The 14594-nt window shown below is 36.1% G+C and overlaps 1 protein-coding gene across 5 annotated transcripts in view; it reads right to left on the reverse strand.

The window, feature by feature from the left end:
- The window catches only part of LOC127881066 (rap1 GTPase-activating protein 1-like), a 218588-nt gene that overhangs the window by 113319 nt on the left and 90675 nt on the right, over nucleotides 1–14594 (reverse strand). The gene's annotated exons all lie outside the window — the stretch shown is intronic.

A 14594-nucleotide genomic window follows, 5' to 3' on the forward strand; every position in this document is an offset into this window, starting at 1 on the left:
AAATTGGATCAATTTATTTCCAAAATTAGGGGTGTCAAGTATATTATTTCTATATTTAGAATATTTCATAAAGAAATTCATATAAGCAAACAGCGTTTGCAATGTCCTTTTTTCAGGACGCTAGGCATGAATGGGTTAAATTAAACCCATAAACATTGAGAACACCACATAGCGGGTGCCATTAGGCTCGGCTGTGGGTGCAGTTTTGAATAAATGCAAGCTTGTCAGAAGAAAAGCACTTTGATTTTAGAGCCTATGTTAAAGTTTAACATTAGAGGTCACAGTGACCTTGACGTTTGACCTAGTGACCCCAAAAATGGGTGCGGCGTGTAGAACTCATCAGGGTGCATCTACATATAAAGTTTCAAAGTTGTAGGTGGAAGCACTTTGATTTTAGAGCCTATGTTAAAGTTTTATATTAGAGGTCACAGTGACGTTGACCTTTGACCTAGTCATCCAAAAATGGGTGTGGTGTGTAGAACTCATTACAATGTAATAAGGTACAGCTATATGCAAAGTTTCAAAGTTGTAGATGGAAGCATTTTGATTTTAGAGCGAATGTTAAGGTTTTAGTACGACGCGGATGGCAGATGCCAGACGGCAGACGATGAGCTGGCTATGACAATACCTCGGGTTTTCTCCGAAAACAGCCAAGCTAAAAATCAGTGTTCATTATAGGAATAGACAAAATTTCAAAGCTAGATTTGGTAGGTTAACATAGATTTAAGCAGATACAAAATGCTCGATTTTATTGTTTGTGGCACAAAATATTCCATTTTAATTTCCTGCAACAATATCTATTAATACGACACACAAACACTTACTTGGTACATGAACATGTATTGAACATATTGTCCCACAAAAAAATAAAAAAGAGCATTTTTTATCTAGTTAAATCTATGTTACCAGACCACATATAGCATTGAAAATTTGACTATTGCTTTAAGGAACATTGTATGTTCATGTCTTAACTTTATTTTTCTAAATATTGTACAAAATATTTGTTGATTTTGAGTGTTCATGGGCTTTTAAATTTCCTCAGACTGAAATTTAGGCACAACCATGAAGACTGTCTGTGATGGGCATGGGTCTGAAAAACAATGGGCAATATATTCTTCATTATGTCGGTATTGATGTAATTTTGGTCTTTAAGTGTTATTAAGCTTTCTAAGAAAGTTGGTTTGACATTTGGTAAACCAGAAAAGAAAGATTCTTCCTTCAGCAAAAATTATAATTATATTTTTAGAAACTTGTAATTTTGTGGGAATAATTTCATGTTCATCCCTTAAAGCTTAATAAAGTGCATATATGTCTGAACACGTTCGTTTACACAATGTGTATGAGAATTTACAATATTTTAATACTGCCAGGTGTTTTATGGCAATTCATCTGTCTTTATTGTGGTGTTAACATCATATACAAGTGCTAAACTATACAATGAGTAAATTAGAAGTTTGTGACATATGTGACACATCCCTTTGTAACAATGTTCAAGGGCAAATAACACGGGCATGTGTGGATTCCTGGAAATGAAGTTTGCACACCTCATGCAATGGTGATGACATTACTAAGCCTTGCTTTGGGAAAATGGCGCTTAATGTAGTCCGTACAGGCTTAGGAAAGACACTTTCCAATTTAATGGAATTGTTTGTTTAAAGGTTGTGACCACTTCTACACAAAACTTATTTTAGGCAAAAAGTGTTGTCTGATGCATTAGCTTGAGTTGCAGGCTGAATACCCTGAATCACCTTATCACTTTTTAAAGCTTTCCGCTAAATGGTATTTTTGTTTAGAAAAAGTCTTTTCATAGCTAAAGTGAGGCATGTACAGGCATATCTGGAACAACACGTTACGCACTTGCATTAAGTCCTGTTTTCCGAGAACAATGCTCATATTTAACTTGCTTTAAGTCCTGTTTTCCCAAAGCGAAGTTAATATTTAACTTGCATTCAGTCCTGTTTTCCCAGAGCGATGTTAACATTTAACTTGCGTTAAGTCCTGTTTTCCCAGAGAAATGCTCATATTTAACTTGCATTAAGTCCTGTTTTCCCAGAGTGATGCTCATATTAAACATGCATTAAGTCCTGTTTTCCCATAGTGATGCTCATATTTAACTTGCATTAAGTCCTGTTTTCCCAGAGTGATGCTCATATTTAACTTGCATTAAGTCCTGTTTTCCCAGAGAAATGCTCATATTTAACTTGCATTAAGTCCTGTTTTCCCAGAGCCACGCTCATATTTAACTTGCATTAAGTCCTGATTTCTCAGAGTGATGCTCATATTTAACTTGCTTTAAGTCCTGTTTTCCCAGAGCCACGCTCATATTTAACTTGCTTTAAGTCCTGTTTTCCCAGAGTGATTCTCATATTTAACTTGCTTAAAGTCCTGTTTTCCCAGAGCCACGCTCATATTTAACTTGCTTTAAGTCATGTTTTCTCAGAGTGATGCTCATATTTAACTTGCTTTAAGTCATGTTTTTCCAGAGAGATGCTCATATTTAACTTGCATTAAGTCCTGTTTTCCCAGAGTGATTCTCATATTTAACTTGCTTTAAGTCCTGTTTTCCCATAGTGATGCTCATATTTAACTTGCTTTAAGTCATGCTTCCCAAGAGTGATTCTCATATTTAACTTGCATTAAGTCCTGTTTTCCCAGAGTGATGCTCATATTTAACTTGCTTTAAGTCCTGATTTCACAGAGAGATGCTCATATTTAACTTACATTGAGTCCTGTTTTCCCAGAACGATGCTCATACTTAACTTGCATTAAGTCCTGATTTCCCAGAGAAATGCTCATATTTAACTTGCATTAAGTCCTGTTTTCCCAGAGAGATGCTCATATTTAACTTGCATTTAGTCCTGTTTTCCCAGAGTGATGTTCATATTTAACTTGCATTAAGTCCTGTTTTCCCAGAACGATGTTCATACTTAACTTGCATTAAGTCCTGATTTCCCTGAGAGATGCTCATATTTAACTTGCATTAAGTCCTGTTTTCCCAGAGTGATGCTCATATTTAACTTGCGTTAAGTCATGTTTTCCCAGAGTGATGCTCATATTTAATTTGCATTAAGTCCTGATTTCCCAGAGAAATGCTCATATTTAACTTGCATTAAGTCCTGTTTTCCCAGAGAAATGCTCATATTTAACTTGCTTTAAGTCCTGTTTTCCCAGAAAGATGCTCATATTTAACTTGTATTAAGTCCTGTTTTCCCAGAGTGATGCTCATATTTAACTTGCATTGAGTCCTGTTTTCCCAGAGAAATGCTCATATTTAACTTGCTTTAAGTCCTGTTTTCCCAGAGTGATGCTCATATTTAACTTGTATTAAGTCCTGATTTCCCAGAGAAATGCTCATATTTAACTTGCATTAAGTCCTGTTTTCCCAGAGAAATGCTCATATTTAACTTGCTTTAAGTCCTGTTTTCCCAGAGTGATGCTCATATTTAACTTGTATTAAGTCCTGTTTTCCCAGAGTGATGCTCATATTTAATTTGCATTAAGTCCTGATTTCCCAGAGAAATGCTCATATTTAACTTGCTTTAAGTCCTGTTTTCCCGGAGAGAAGCTCATATTTAACTTGCATTAAGTCCTGTTTTTCTAGAGTGAAGCTCATATTTAACGTGCATTAAGTCCTGCTTTCCCAGAGTGATGCTCATATTTAACTTGCATTAAGTCCTGTTTTCCCAGAGAGATGCTCATATTTAACTTGCATTCAGTCCTGTTTTCCCAGAGTGATGCTCATATTTAACGTGCATTAAGTCCTGTTTTCCCAGAGTGATGCTCATATTTAACTTGCATTAAGTCCTGTTTTCCCAGAGAGATGCTCATATTTAACTTGCATTAAGTCCTGTTTTCCCAGAGTGATGCTCATATTTAACTTGCATTAAGTCCTGTTTTCCCAGAACGATGTTCATACTTAACTTGCATAAAGTCCTGATTTCCCAGAGAGATGCTCATATTTAACTTTCATTAAGTCCTGTTTTCCCAGAGTGATGCTCATATTTAACGTGCATTAAGTCCTGTTTTCCCAGAGTGATGCTCATATTTAACTTGCTTTAAGTCCTGTTTTCCAAGAGTGATGCTCATATTTAACTTGCATTAAGTCATGTTTTCCCAGAGTGATGCTCATATTTAACTTGCATTAAGTCCTGTTTTCCCAGAACGATGTTCATACTTAACTTGCATTAAGTCCTGATTTCCCAGAGAGATGCTCATATTTAACTTGCATTAAGTCCTGTTTTCTCAGAGTGATGCTCATATTTAACTTGCATTAAGTCCTGTTTTCCCAGAGAGATGCTCATATTTAACTTGCATTAAGTCCTGTTTTCCCATAGCGATGCTCATATTTAACTTGCGTTAAGTCCTGTTTTCCCAGAGTGATGCTCATATTTAACTTGCATTAAGTCCTGTTTTCCCAGAGTGATGCTCATATTTAATTTGCATTAAGTCCTGATTTCCCAGAGTGATGCTCATATTTAATTTGCATTAAGTCCTGATTTCCCAGAGAGATGCTCATATTTAACTTGCATTAAGTCCTGTTTTCCCAGAGTGATTCTCATATTTAACTTGCTTTCAGTCTTGTTTTCCCAGAGAGATGCTCATACTTAACTTGCATTAAGTCCTGTTTTCCCAGAGCCACGCTCATATTTAACTTGCATTAAGGCCTGATTTCCCAGAGAGATGCTCATATTTAACTTGCTTTAAGTCCTGTTTTCCCAGAGCCATGCACATATTTAACTTGCTTTTAGTCCTGTTTTCCCAGAGAGATGCTCATATTTAACTTGCTTTTAAGTCCTGTTTTCACAGAGAGATGCTCATATTTAACTTGCATTAAGTCCTGCTTCCCAAGAGTGATGCTCATATTTAACTTGCATTAAGTCCTGTTTTCCCAGAACGATGCTCATACTTAACTTGCATTAAGTCCTGTTTTCCCAGAGAGATGCTCATATTTAACTTGCATTAAGTCCTGTTTTCCCAGAGTGATGCTCATATTTAACTTGCATTAAGTCCTGTTTTCCCATAGCGATGCTCGTATTTAACTTGCGTTAAGTCCTGTATTCCCAGAGAGATGCTCATATTTAACGTGCATTAAGTCCTGTTTTCCCAGAGTGATGCTGATATTTAACTTGCATTAAGTCCTTTTTTACCACAGCGATGCTCAAATTTAACTTGCATTAAGTCCTGTTTTCCCAGAGTGATGCTCATATTTAATTTGCATTAAGTCCTGTTTTCCCAGAGTGATGCTCATATTTAACTTGCATTAAGTCCTGTTTTCCCAGAGTGATGCTCATATTCAACGAACGATTATCGCCCTGCGTGCGCCCGACATCGGATTCATTGTACGTGTATCATAACGAGTATCGTCCGGCGTCCATCAGGCATGGCTCTCCGGCATTCAGATGGTCGCCTGCCGATGTATATGCCTCTGGGAAATACCTTTACTGTTGCCGATACACGTTTAATGAATCCGATTTCGGGCAATGGCCGGGCAATACCCATACGTTGATCCTCCAATCTTGTTTCGATCTCAACTCGATTCCCTCCCTGGCCCGACGTCAGGTAAAAATTTAAGTGAGACTTAAAATTAAGCGAGACGTCGCCCGATGCTACAAATTGTCCCGGTTTCCGTGCGATCATCGGCCGGTCGACAGCACGATGAGCGGAAAAATACATCGGCCGCTGATCGAACGGTGATCGGTGTCTATTTGTGACTGAGGTATAAGCGAAAAAGGAAATCGTTGAAAGGTATCGTCTGTCGCTGGCTTTGCATGTTCAACCACTTATGCGTCCATTCCATAACGCTTTCCCAGGCTTTTCATTTGTCTGAACCAGTGAGGGAAACGGACAGATAACCCTCGAGCACGTCAAACTTGTTTTCATACTCGGAAACGAGCGTTTCAAACTGGTTTTTTGACCAATTCGTTTTCTTTTTCTTCGTTTTCACGTCCATTGTAACGATTGTTTAGAGCGGGTATATACGATCTTGTTAAATATTTATAAATTAATATAAAATGTGAAACTTATTAAACATTTATTTTTATATATAAATTAAATAAAAGTTAAGAAGAACATATGTCGAAAAATGCTAAATAAACCAGATATTTAATTCTGAAATCAAAAAAGGCTGTGCAGTCGAATTCGCCAGCATGTAAATCATGCATGTACGATGTGAATCTTAATTTAGTTTAACGGTTTATTTTAAATTCCTGCAACGATATCTATTCATACTACACACGAACACTAAGTAAAAAGACAAATGCTTCGGTTATTGTAGGAAAATATGTATGAAATACATTCGTCACAATTGGCTCAGGGCAATAATTTGTCTTTGCTGCATGTTATGAAATTCGTCTTCAATGTATAAATTTTTGTTGCCTATTAGACGCTCTGAGCCACTTTTTTTCACATATGTTGACATGTCGATCCAATCTATGTTAGTGTACCTTACACTATAAAGCAGTCTTCCATGGAAGGCAAAACCTGTGACATATATTAAGTATATTCGCCTATTATGTCGTCTTTATTTTCGTTTTCCCTTTAAGACATATCCTCGGCGAATAAGTTACACTGAAAAAAGGTAATTATTTTTATCTCATTGTGATTATTTTCCTTAGGAATTACAGGAATTAACAATTATTTATCATTTATATATAATCTAAGTATGTTATACTTATCTTTGTAAATAATCTCATGTCTGTATTGAGTTGTTTCATTTTTTATCTTTGTATTTGTATATACTCGATTGTTCTTCCTTACTTGTATTATATGTTATGCTCTTCATGAATGGAGGAAAATAAAAGTCTATCTATCTAGCTACCTGTGTTATTGTAACATATTTTATCTCAATATATTACAATTTAAGACATGTAAAAAATCGTATAGTCTCGCTTTACAGTAGATACTGTTGCAGACGATTACTGTCTTACGCGTCCGCGCGCACCTGACAGGCTAAACAAAACTTACACACAGCGTAAATTTTGAGCACATTTTAGTGAAACGGCGTACGCATTAATTAACTTTCGGCGTAAATTCTGTGTTTAAACCTAAAGTTGCGTAAATATACGCTATGTTAGTAAAACACACTCTAAAAGACTAAGGGTCCCCATATGCATCTTACCACCATGTAATGAAACCAATTAAAAACAATTCTGATGATGATCTGATGATATTGCAGAGAATCTAATCCTGAAAAATGTTTCACATATACGTCCATCTGTCTTAGCATACTAACCATATTTTTCTAAAAACGATGATTGTTATAGAGCTGACTAGAGGATTGAGCACCAAAGTAATATAATTGAGCCATGCTCTGTGAAAATGGGGTTTAATGCATGTTTGTTAAGTGTCGCCCCAGATAAGCCTGTGTAGTGTGCATAGGCTAATCTGGGACGACACTTTCCTTTATTATGACATTTTTCATGTCCAGATACACTGCAACGCCGATATATCGCGGTTGGTGGGGTCCAAAGATCGCGAGCGCGATATATCCGGCGCGCGATATAACTTAAGAAATGTCTAACTCAATTGTATTGCGGTTAACTTGTCAAATTACCCCAATGTTTTCATTTTATATACAGCGCTGCTACATATTTGTTTTGTAATAATTGCAAACCAATTCTACAATAAACGTTTTCATTACTACATAAGTATCTGTGTATTTATCATAAAAACCAAAATGTAAATTATGTTTTTAATTTTCATGTACGATCCCTCGCGAATCAGCTAAAATGAAAAATTCTTGCCGTAAAAAACGTATAAAATACATTGTGCATAGATTCGAATTTACCCTTAGCGTAACGGTAACGATACCGTGTGTTTGAATTATATTTTATTAAGAGGAAATGTCAATGCCACATAATTCGCGAGATACTGCGGTACTTTTGTTGTTTACAACGAAACTTTTAACGGAAATTACATTATCACAATGTTGTACCGGCTACAAAATTTTATTTACAAATAAATACACCCACGCCAATTTTCGCGCGCTTTTTTATCAGGACAAAGAAATTCATGACCAGTACTGAAATTTAACGATTTATATACCAGTAAACTGCCATTATTACCTTTGCAATGACACTAATTGGACATTTCCTAAGTGTTAAAAACAACCCCAGCCTTGTGTAAACAACATTGTCACTAATCGACTGTTTTTCACGCTTCACTGCGTGCCATAGTAAGCCGCGAAATATGGGGTGTTGATACTTGCTAGAACCGGTTTTTTGCTTAAGTTAGCGAATTTTCAGATTTAAACATGTCATTTAGTGATCATGCTCGTCGGATTTTTGGGAGCCATAGCCAAAGCGCGATATATTGGACAGCGCGATATAACGGTCCGTGATATATCGGCGTTGCAGTGTAGTCTCTTCTTAGCAAAAATCAAGTTTTTGAGGAAAGTGTTGTCCCTGATTAATCTGGGACAACACTTTAAGCCCATGCATTAAAGCCCTTTTTCCCAGAGCACGGCACATATAATTAACATCTTACATAGTAATGTGAAGCAGATACAATTTTTACACTAAAATCTGCCTGCCAACAACATTTGATGTGAATGCCTCTTAAATTTATTGGCAGCTTTTAACTTAATTAATACTTCTGAGAAGTACGTCTCAAATGAATTACTAAGAAATAGCCATGTTTATTTTTAGAAACACTTCAAGGAAAATTAAGAATAATAGAAAACCGTTATCCAAATGTGTAGATCTCTCCAAAGACTATCCTTACAGTACACAATAAATGTCATGTTTTTCTTCCTAATATGAACCTTTTAAAAGCATGTATAATTAGACAATTTGCCCTTCTTCATCAAACTTATTGTGCACAAAATTACAAACAGAAAATTATGCTAGAATTGAAGAAATCTACAAATAATGAATTTTTCAGGAGATTTTGGCACTAAGGTTTTTATGAAATTATTTATTATAGGTCATGAATTATTCATGCTTTAAAGGGACCTTTTCACGTTTTGGTAAATTACCAAATTTAAAAAAAGTGTTTCAGATTTTCAAATTTTCGTTGTAGTTATGATATTTGCGAGCTGACCGTTACATACTGAACATTTACCATGCTCTTAAATATCCTTTATATGCATAGTTTAATGATTTAAAACCTTAAAATCATAAAATGTTACAAATGCCAAATGATTGAATAATTTGGAAAGTTTTGTTCTAGTAACAAAGGTCTTTAATTAAATTTAACATTCAAAGGGACTTAACAAATGCGTCCAAATACTTATGTAAGTAGTAAAGGGTTAAGAGGATTACTGATATTATGTATAACTCACTAAAGCACGGATCGCCAAGTGGTCTAAGTGCTCTACTTTTACTCCAAGGGTCAGTGGTTCGAGCTCAGTTGAGGATAACTTTTTTGTCTTTATTTAATTTTATTCTTGTTTTTTACTGGAGCTATTTAGTTCTAATGATTAAATTTATCAAAATTAAAGCATTTAATTACAAACTTCAATACATGCCAAAATCTGTGAAAAGGTCCCTATAATAAGTTGAACACTCAATTTATAATAAAAAAAATTCAAACATTGCTAAATGAACTCAAACAATTTCTTGAATGTTTGTTGACAATAACTGTTCAATTGAATTTAAATCATTAACTCTTCAAGAATAGGTTGTTGTTTTTCAAAAATCTTCTCATAGATTCAAAAAAAAATAATGAATTTTAAAGGACTTGTTCACAGATTTTTGAATTTCAAAATAAGTGTTGAAATTATTTTTTTTTTCTGTGTAATTTTTGGAATGGTTGAAAATTTTTTTTACAAGGACAATGATATAATAAACAAGAGATGTGTTTGACAGAAACACAATGCCTCCACTGCGGCACTTTGAAATTAAATTATTATTTTTTTATTATATCCCTTTAAAAATTATTACTTCCCTTGTGAAAATGATCTGTACCTGCAAAATGATACAAAATAGAAATTATCTCTCTTTAAAGCTTGTTACTTCCCTTGGATTTTGTTTTTTTACCTTTGACTTGGAAGGATGATCTTGACCTTTCAGCACTGTAAATGTGCAGCTCTTATGATACACATACAGATACACATGCATGCGAAATATCAAGTTGCTATCTTCAATATTGCAAAATTTAATACCATGTTTAAAGTTTGTGACACAAATAATGACAGACCCGTACAATGACAGACAGACAGACAGGCCAAAAACAATTTACCCCCGATCATTCGATCCGGTTCGATTCTATTTGATTCGATCAACATTTGTGCAAACCTTGGGCTCAAACGCTGAACCTCTAAAAATCAAAAGCTAACGCTCTTCCAAAATACAGTACAGCCAACGCGGAAAAAACATAATCCTTTGTCATGCCACAGCCAGAACATTAGTACTCGGCAGACGTGTCGTGTGTTCATGTGGCATATTGCCGAGGCACGCCGCATCGATCTGCGCAACGACGCTGAATCTGTTTTTAGATCGCTTCCTTTCGCGGCATAAATTCGCCGCATACTTACGTGGCGGATCAAGTGCAAAGCTAGACACCTACATGTACATTTGTGTAGCGTCGAAACCTAGATTAACGCTACTTTCATAGTTATTGTTTTTACGTCAATAAGCAAATATGATTTTTATATGATGCTTTATAGATAATTTATTAAATATTACATCCTCAAATATATTTGACACGTAATTCGCCAAAAAAATTATTGTTAAATTAATTATGCTCAACTGTAAATGTTTTGTTTGATTCTCAAATGAGCATTATTCAATCTGTAATCCGAAACACGATTCTGAATATTAATGCTAACACAACATTAACAATTAAATTCTAGCTTCAAATAAACAGTGCTTTATCCTTTGTCTCAACAAAAAGCACGCGAAAACTATGCAGACATGTAGAACGTCGCATGCAAAGTGTGGGTGTAATTTGTGTAAAAAACCCACCCTGATTGGACATTAAATAGAAACAAATGCCAAAATTTATTTGACACTTAAGAACAAGAGTGCCAAACTGTCACAAGATACGCCCGTTCGAAGGTTTTGGTCACCATGCTCAATGCTTGAAATGCACCAAGTGACCTCGAGACCTAGTTATTGACCAAGCTTGACCCATATTTGAACTTGACCTAGATATCATTCAGACGTAACATCTGACTAAATTTGGTGAAGATCAGATAAAAACTACTTAAATTAGAGAGCTGACACCACGCTAAATGCTTCAAATGCACCAAGTGACCTGGAGATCTAGTTATTGAACCGGCATGACCCATATTTGAACTTGACCTAGATATCATTTAGACGTAACATCTGACTAAATTCGGTGAAGATCAGATGAAAACTACTTGGAGAGCGGACACCATGCTAAATGCTTGAAATGCACTAAGTGACATCGTGACCTCGTTTTTGACCCTGCATGACCCATATTCGAACTTGACCTACATATCATCTAGACACAACTTCTGACCAAATTAGGTGAAGAGCGGATGAAAACTACTTCAATTAGAGAGCGGACACCATGCTTAATGCTTGAAATGACCTCGTTTTTGACCAGGCATGACCCATATTTGAACTTGACCTACATATCATCTAGACACAACTTCTGACCAAATTAGGTGAAGATCGGATGAAAACTACTTCAATTAGAGAGCGGACACCATGCTAAATGCTTGACATGCACTTAGTAACCTCATGACCTCATTTTTGACCAGGCATGACCCATATTTGAACTTGACCCACATATCATCTAGACACAACTTCTGACCAAATAAGGTGAAGATCGGATGAAAACTACTTCAATTAGAGAGCGGACACCATGCTTAATGCTTGAAATGCACTAAGTAACCTCATGACCTCGTTTTTGACCCGGAATGGCCCATGTTCAAACTTGTGCTAGAGATCATCTAGATAAAACTTGTGACCAAGTTTGGTGAAGATCGTATGAAAAGTACTTGAAGTAGCAAGCGGACACCATGCTGAATGTTAAAAACGCATAAAGTGACCCCATGACCTAGTTTTTGACCCGGCAGGGCCCATGTTCGAACTTGGCCTAGACGTCATCTAGATACAACTTGTAAACAAGTTTGGTGAAGATCGGATGAAAACTACTTAAAATAGAGAGCGGACACCATGCTGAATGTTAAAAACGCACTAAGTGACCCCGTGACCTAGTTTTTGACCCGGTAGGGCCCATGTTCGAACTTGGCCTAGACATCATCTAGATACAACTTGTGAACAAGTTTGGTGAAGATCGGATGAAAACTACTTGAAATAGAGAGCGGACACCATGCTGATTGTTAAAAACACACTAAGTGACCCCGTGACCTAGTTTTTGACCCGGCAGGGCCCATGTTCGAACTTGGCCTAGACATCATCTAGATACAACTTGTGAACAAGTTTGGTGAAGATCGGATGAAAACTACTTGAAATAGAGAGTGCACACTTAACACGGACCGACCGACAGACCGACAGACAGACAAGCTTACTCCTATATACCCCCATAAACTTCATTTGTGGGGGTATAATTAGGTGAAGATCGGATGAAAACTACTTCAATTAGAGAGGGGACACCATGCTAAATGCTTGAAATGCACTTAGTGACCTTGTGACCTCGTTTTTGACCCTGCATGACCCATATTCGAACTTGACTAAGATATTGTCTAGACACAACTTCTGACCAAGTTTGGTGAAGATCGGATGAAAACTATTTGAATTATAGAGCGGACACCATGCTAAATGCTTGAAATGCACTAAGTGACCTCGTGCCTACCTTGTTTTTGACCCTGCATGACCCAAATTTGAACTTAATTGACCTACATATCATCTAGACACAACTTCTGACAAAATTAGGTGAAGATTGGATGAAAACTACTTCAATTAGAGAGCGGACACCATTCTAAATGCTTGAAATGCACTAAGAGACCTTGTGACCTAGTTTTTGACCCGTAATGACCGATATTCAAACTTGACCTACATATCATCTAGACACAACTTCTGACCAAACTTGGTGAAAATCGGATGAAAACTACTTCAATTAGAGAGAGGACACCATGCTTAATGCTTGAAATGCACTAAGTGACCCCGTGACCTAGTTTTTGACCCAGCATGACCCATATAGGAACTTGACCTAGATATTGTCTAGACACAACTTCTGACCAAGTTTGGTGAAGATTAAATGAAAACTATTTGAATTAGAGAGCGGACACGGCTGTGGACGCCGCCCACCACCCGCCACCCGCCCGCCGACCGCCAAGGGTGAAACTATAATATGTCCAGTTTAAAAAAAACAGGCGTATAAAAATGGCGAATGTTTGTATTTCTTGAAATTCATGAGGACATTTATAGTAAATATTAACCAGAATTGGCTTTAAAACTGGAATATATGGGACTATCGGGTAATGAGTAGCTACAGGAAAAATAGTAATAATGCAGTAACAGAAACATTAAATTAATTATGATTTTAAATATTATTGTAATTGTTCTTTTTTGCCAAACAGTGAACAAGTATTCCTAAGAAAAGCTTTTAAAACAGTTCATTACGTGCATTTACTAGACTTAACTAGTACAGTTATGTCAATTTGTGGCAAATGTTTCAAAGAAATATGTTCAATGGATTGTCTTATGCAAATGCTGGGCAGTAGAATCTGAAAATGTCAAAGAGCATAATAATGGCCAAAGTGCCCTTACAAGTCAAGACTTCAAGGAACACCAATTGTATACGTCTTGAACAAGTGACCTAGTTTTTTTTTTACCACTCTTAAGCCATATTTGAAATTAGCCTTAATATTTTCAAGATAAATATTTTAACCATGTTCTTGCATAATTGAGTCAATAATACTTCTTCAGTTGCAATCTGATTTTTTAAGCTTTGAGATGTTGACCTAGATTTATGATGCATTTGACCTAGATTTGATTCTGGCATAAGTATTGTCACGATAACCTTTCTGACAAAGCTTCATTGAGATTGAGTAATAAATATTGTTTTTGGAGTGCAAACTAAGAGTTAAACTAAGTGTAATAAACAGGTTATTTTACTCAGTGCTCTTTAATGCATGCAACCTAGATTCCAACTATACAAAGTCTAGATATTAACAAGAGCTGTCACCATAGGATGACAAATGCCCTCTATAAAGGCTTTGATAGAAGTTATGAGCATTTTTCGAAACCTAATCGCAGATTTCGAAACCTAAACGCGGACCCTAAGTTATACGTCAAGGTCACAGGGGTCAAAATTTGTGTGCGTATGGAAAGGCCTTGTCCATATACGCATGCATATCAGGTATCAGGGTTTTCCTTAGATTTGTCCCATATCTGACATAGTTTTATGTGCCTTCTCAGAGTGGTATCAGGGTTTTCCTTAGATTTGTCCCATATCTGACATAGTTTTATGACACACATGACCAAGACTCAAACAATATAATATAATATAATTTTGTCAATACAAACAATCTGACCACATTTCTTTTCATAGATTTGACCTGTTGAAATGGGTTTTTTGATGCACCAGTCCGTGATTTAAACTTGGCCTAGATATTATCACAATTAACATTTAGACCAAGTTTCCTCAAGATGGGTTTAGACATATGTTGCTTCAAGCATAGTAACTGTGTAAATATTAAAACAAAAAAAAGCACATTG

The sequence above is a fragment of the Dreissena polymorpha genome, chromosome 5 (genome assembly GCF_020536995.1).
Source record: "Dreissena polymorpha isolate Duluth1 chromosome 5, UMN_Dpol_1.0, whole genome shotgun sequence".
In the NCBI taxonomy this organism is placed as follows: domain Eukaryota; kingdom Metazoa; phylum Mollusca; class Bivalvia; order Myida; family Dreissenidae; genus Dreissena; species Dreissena polymorpha.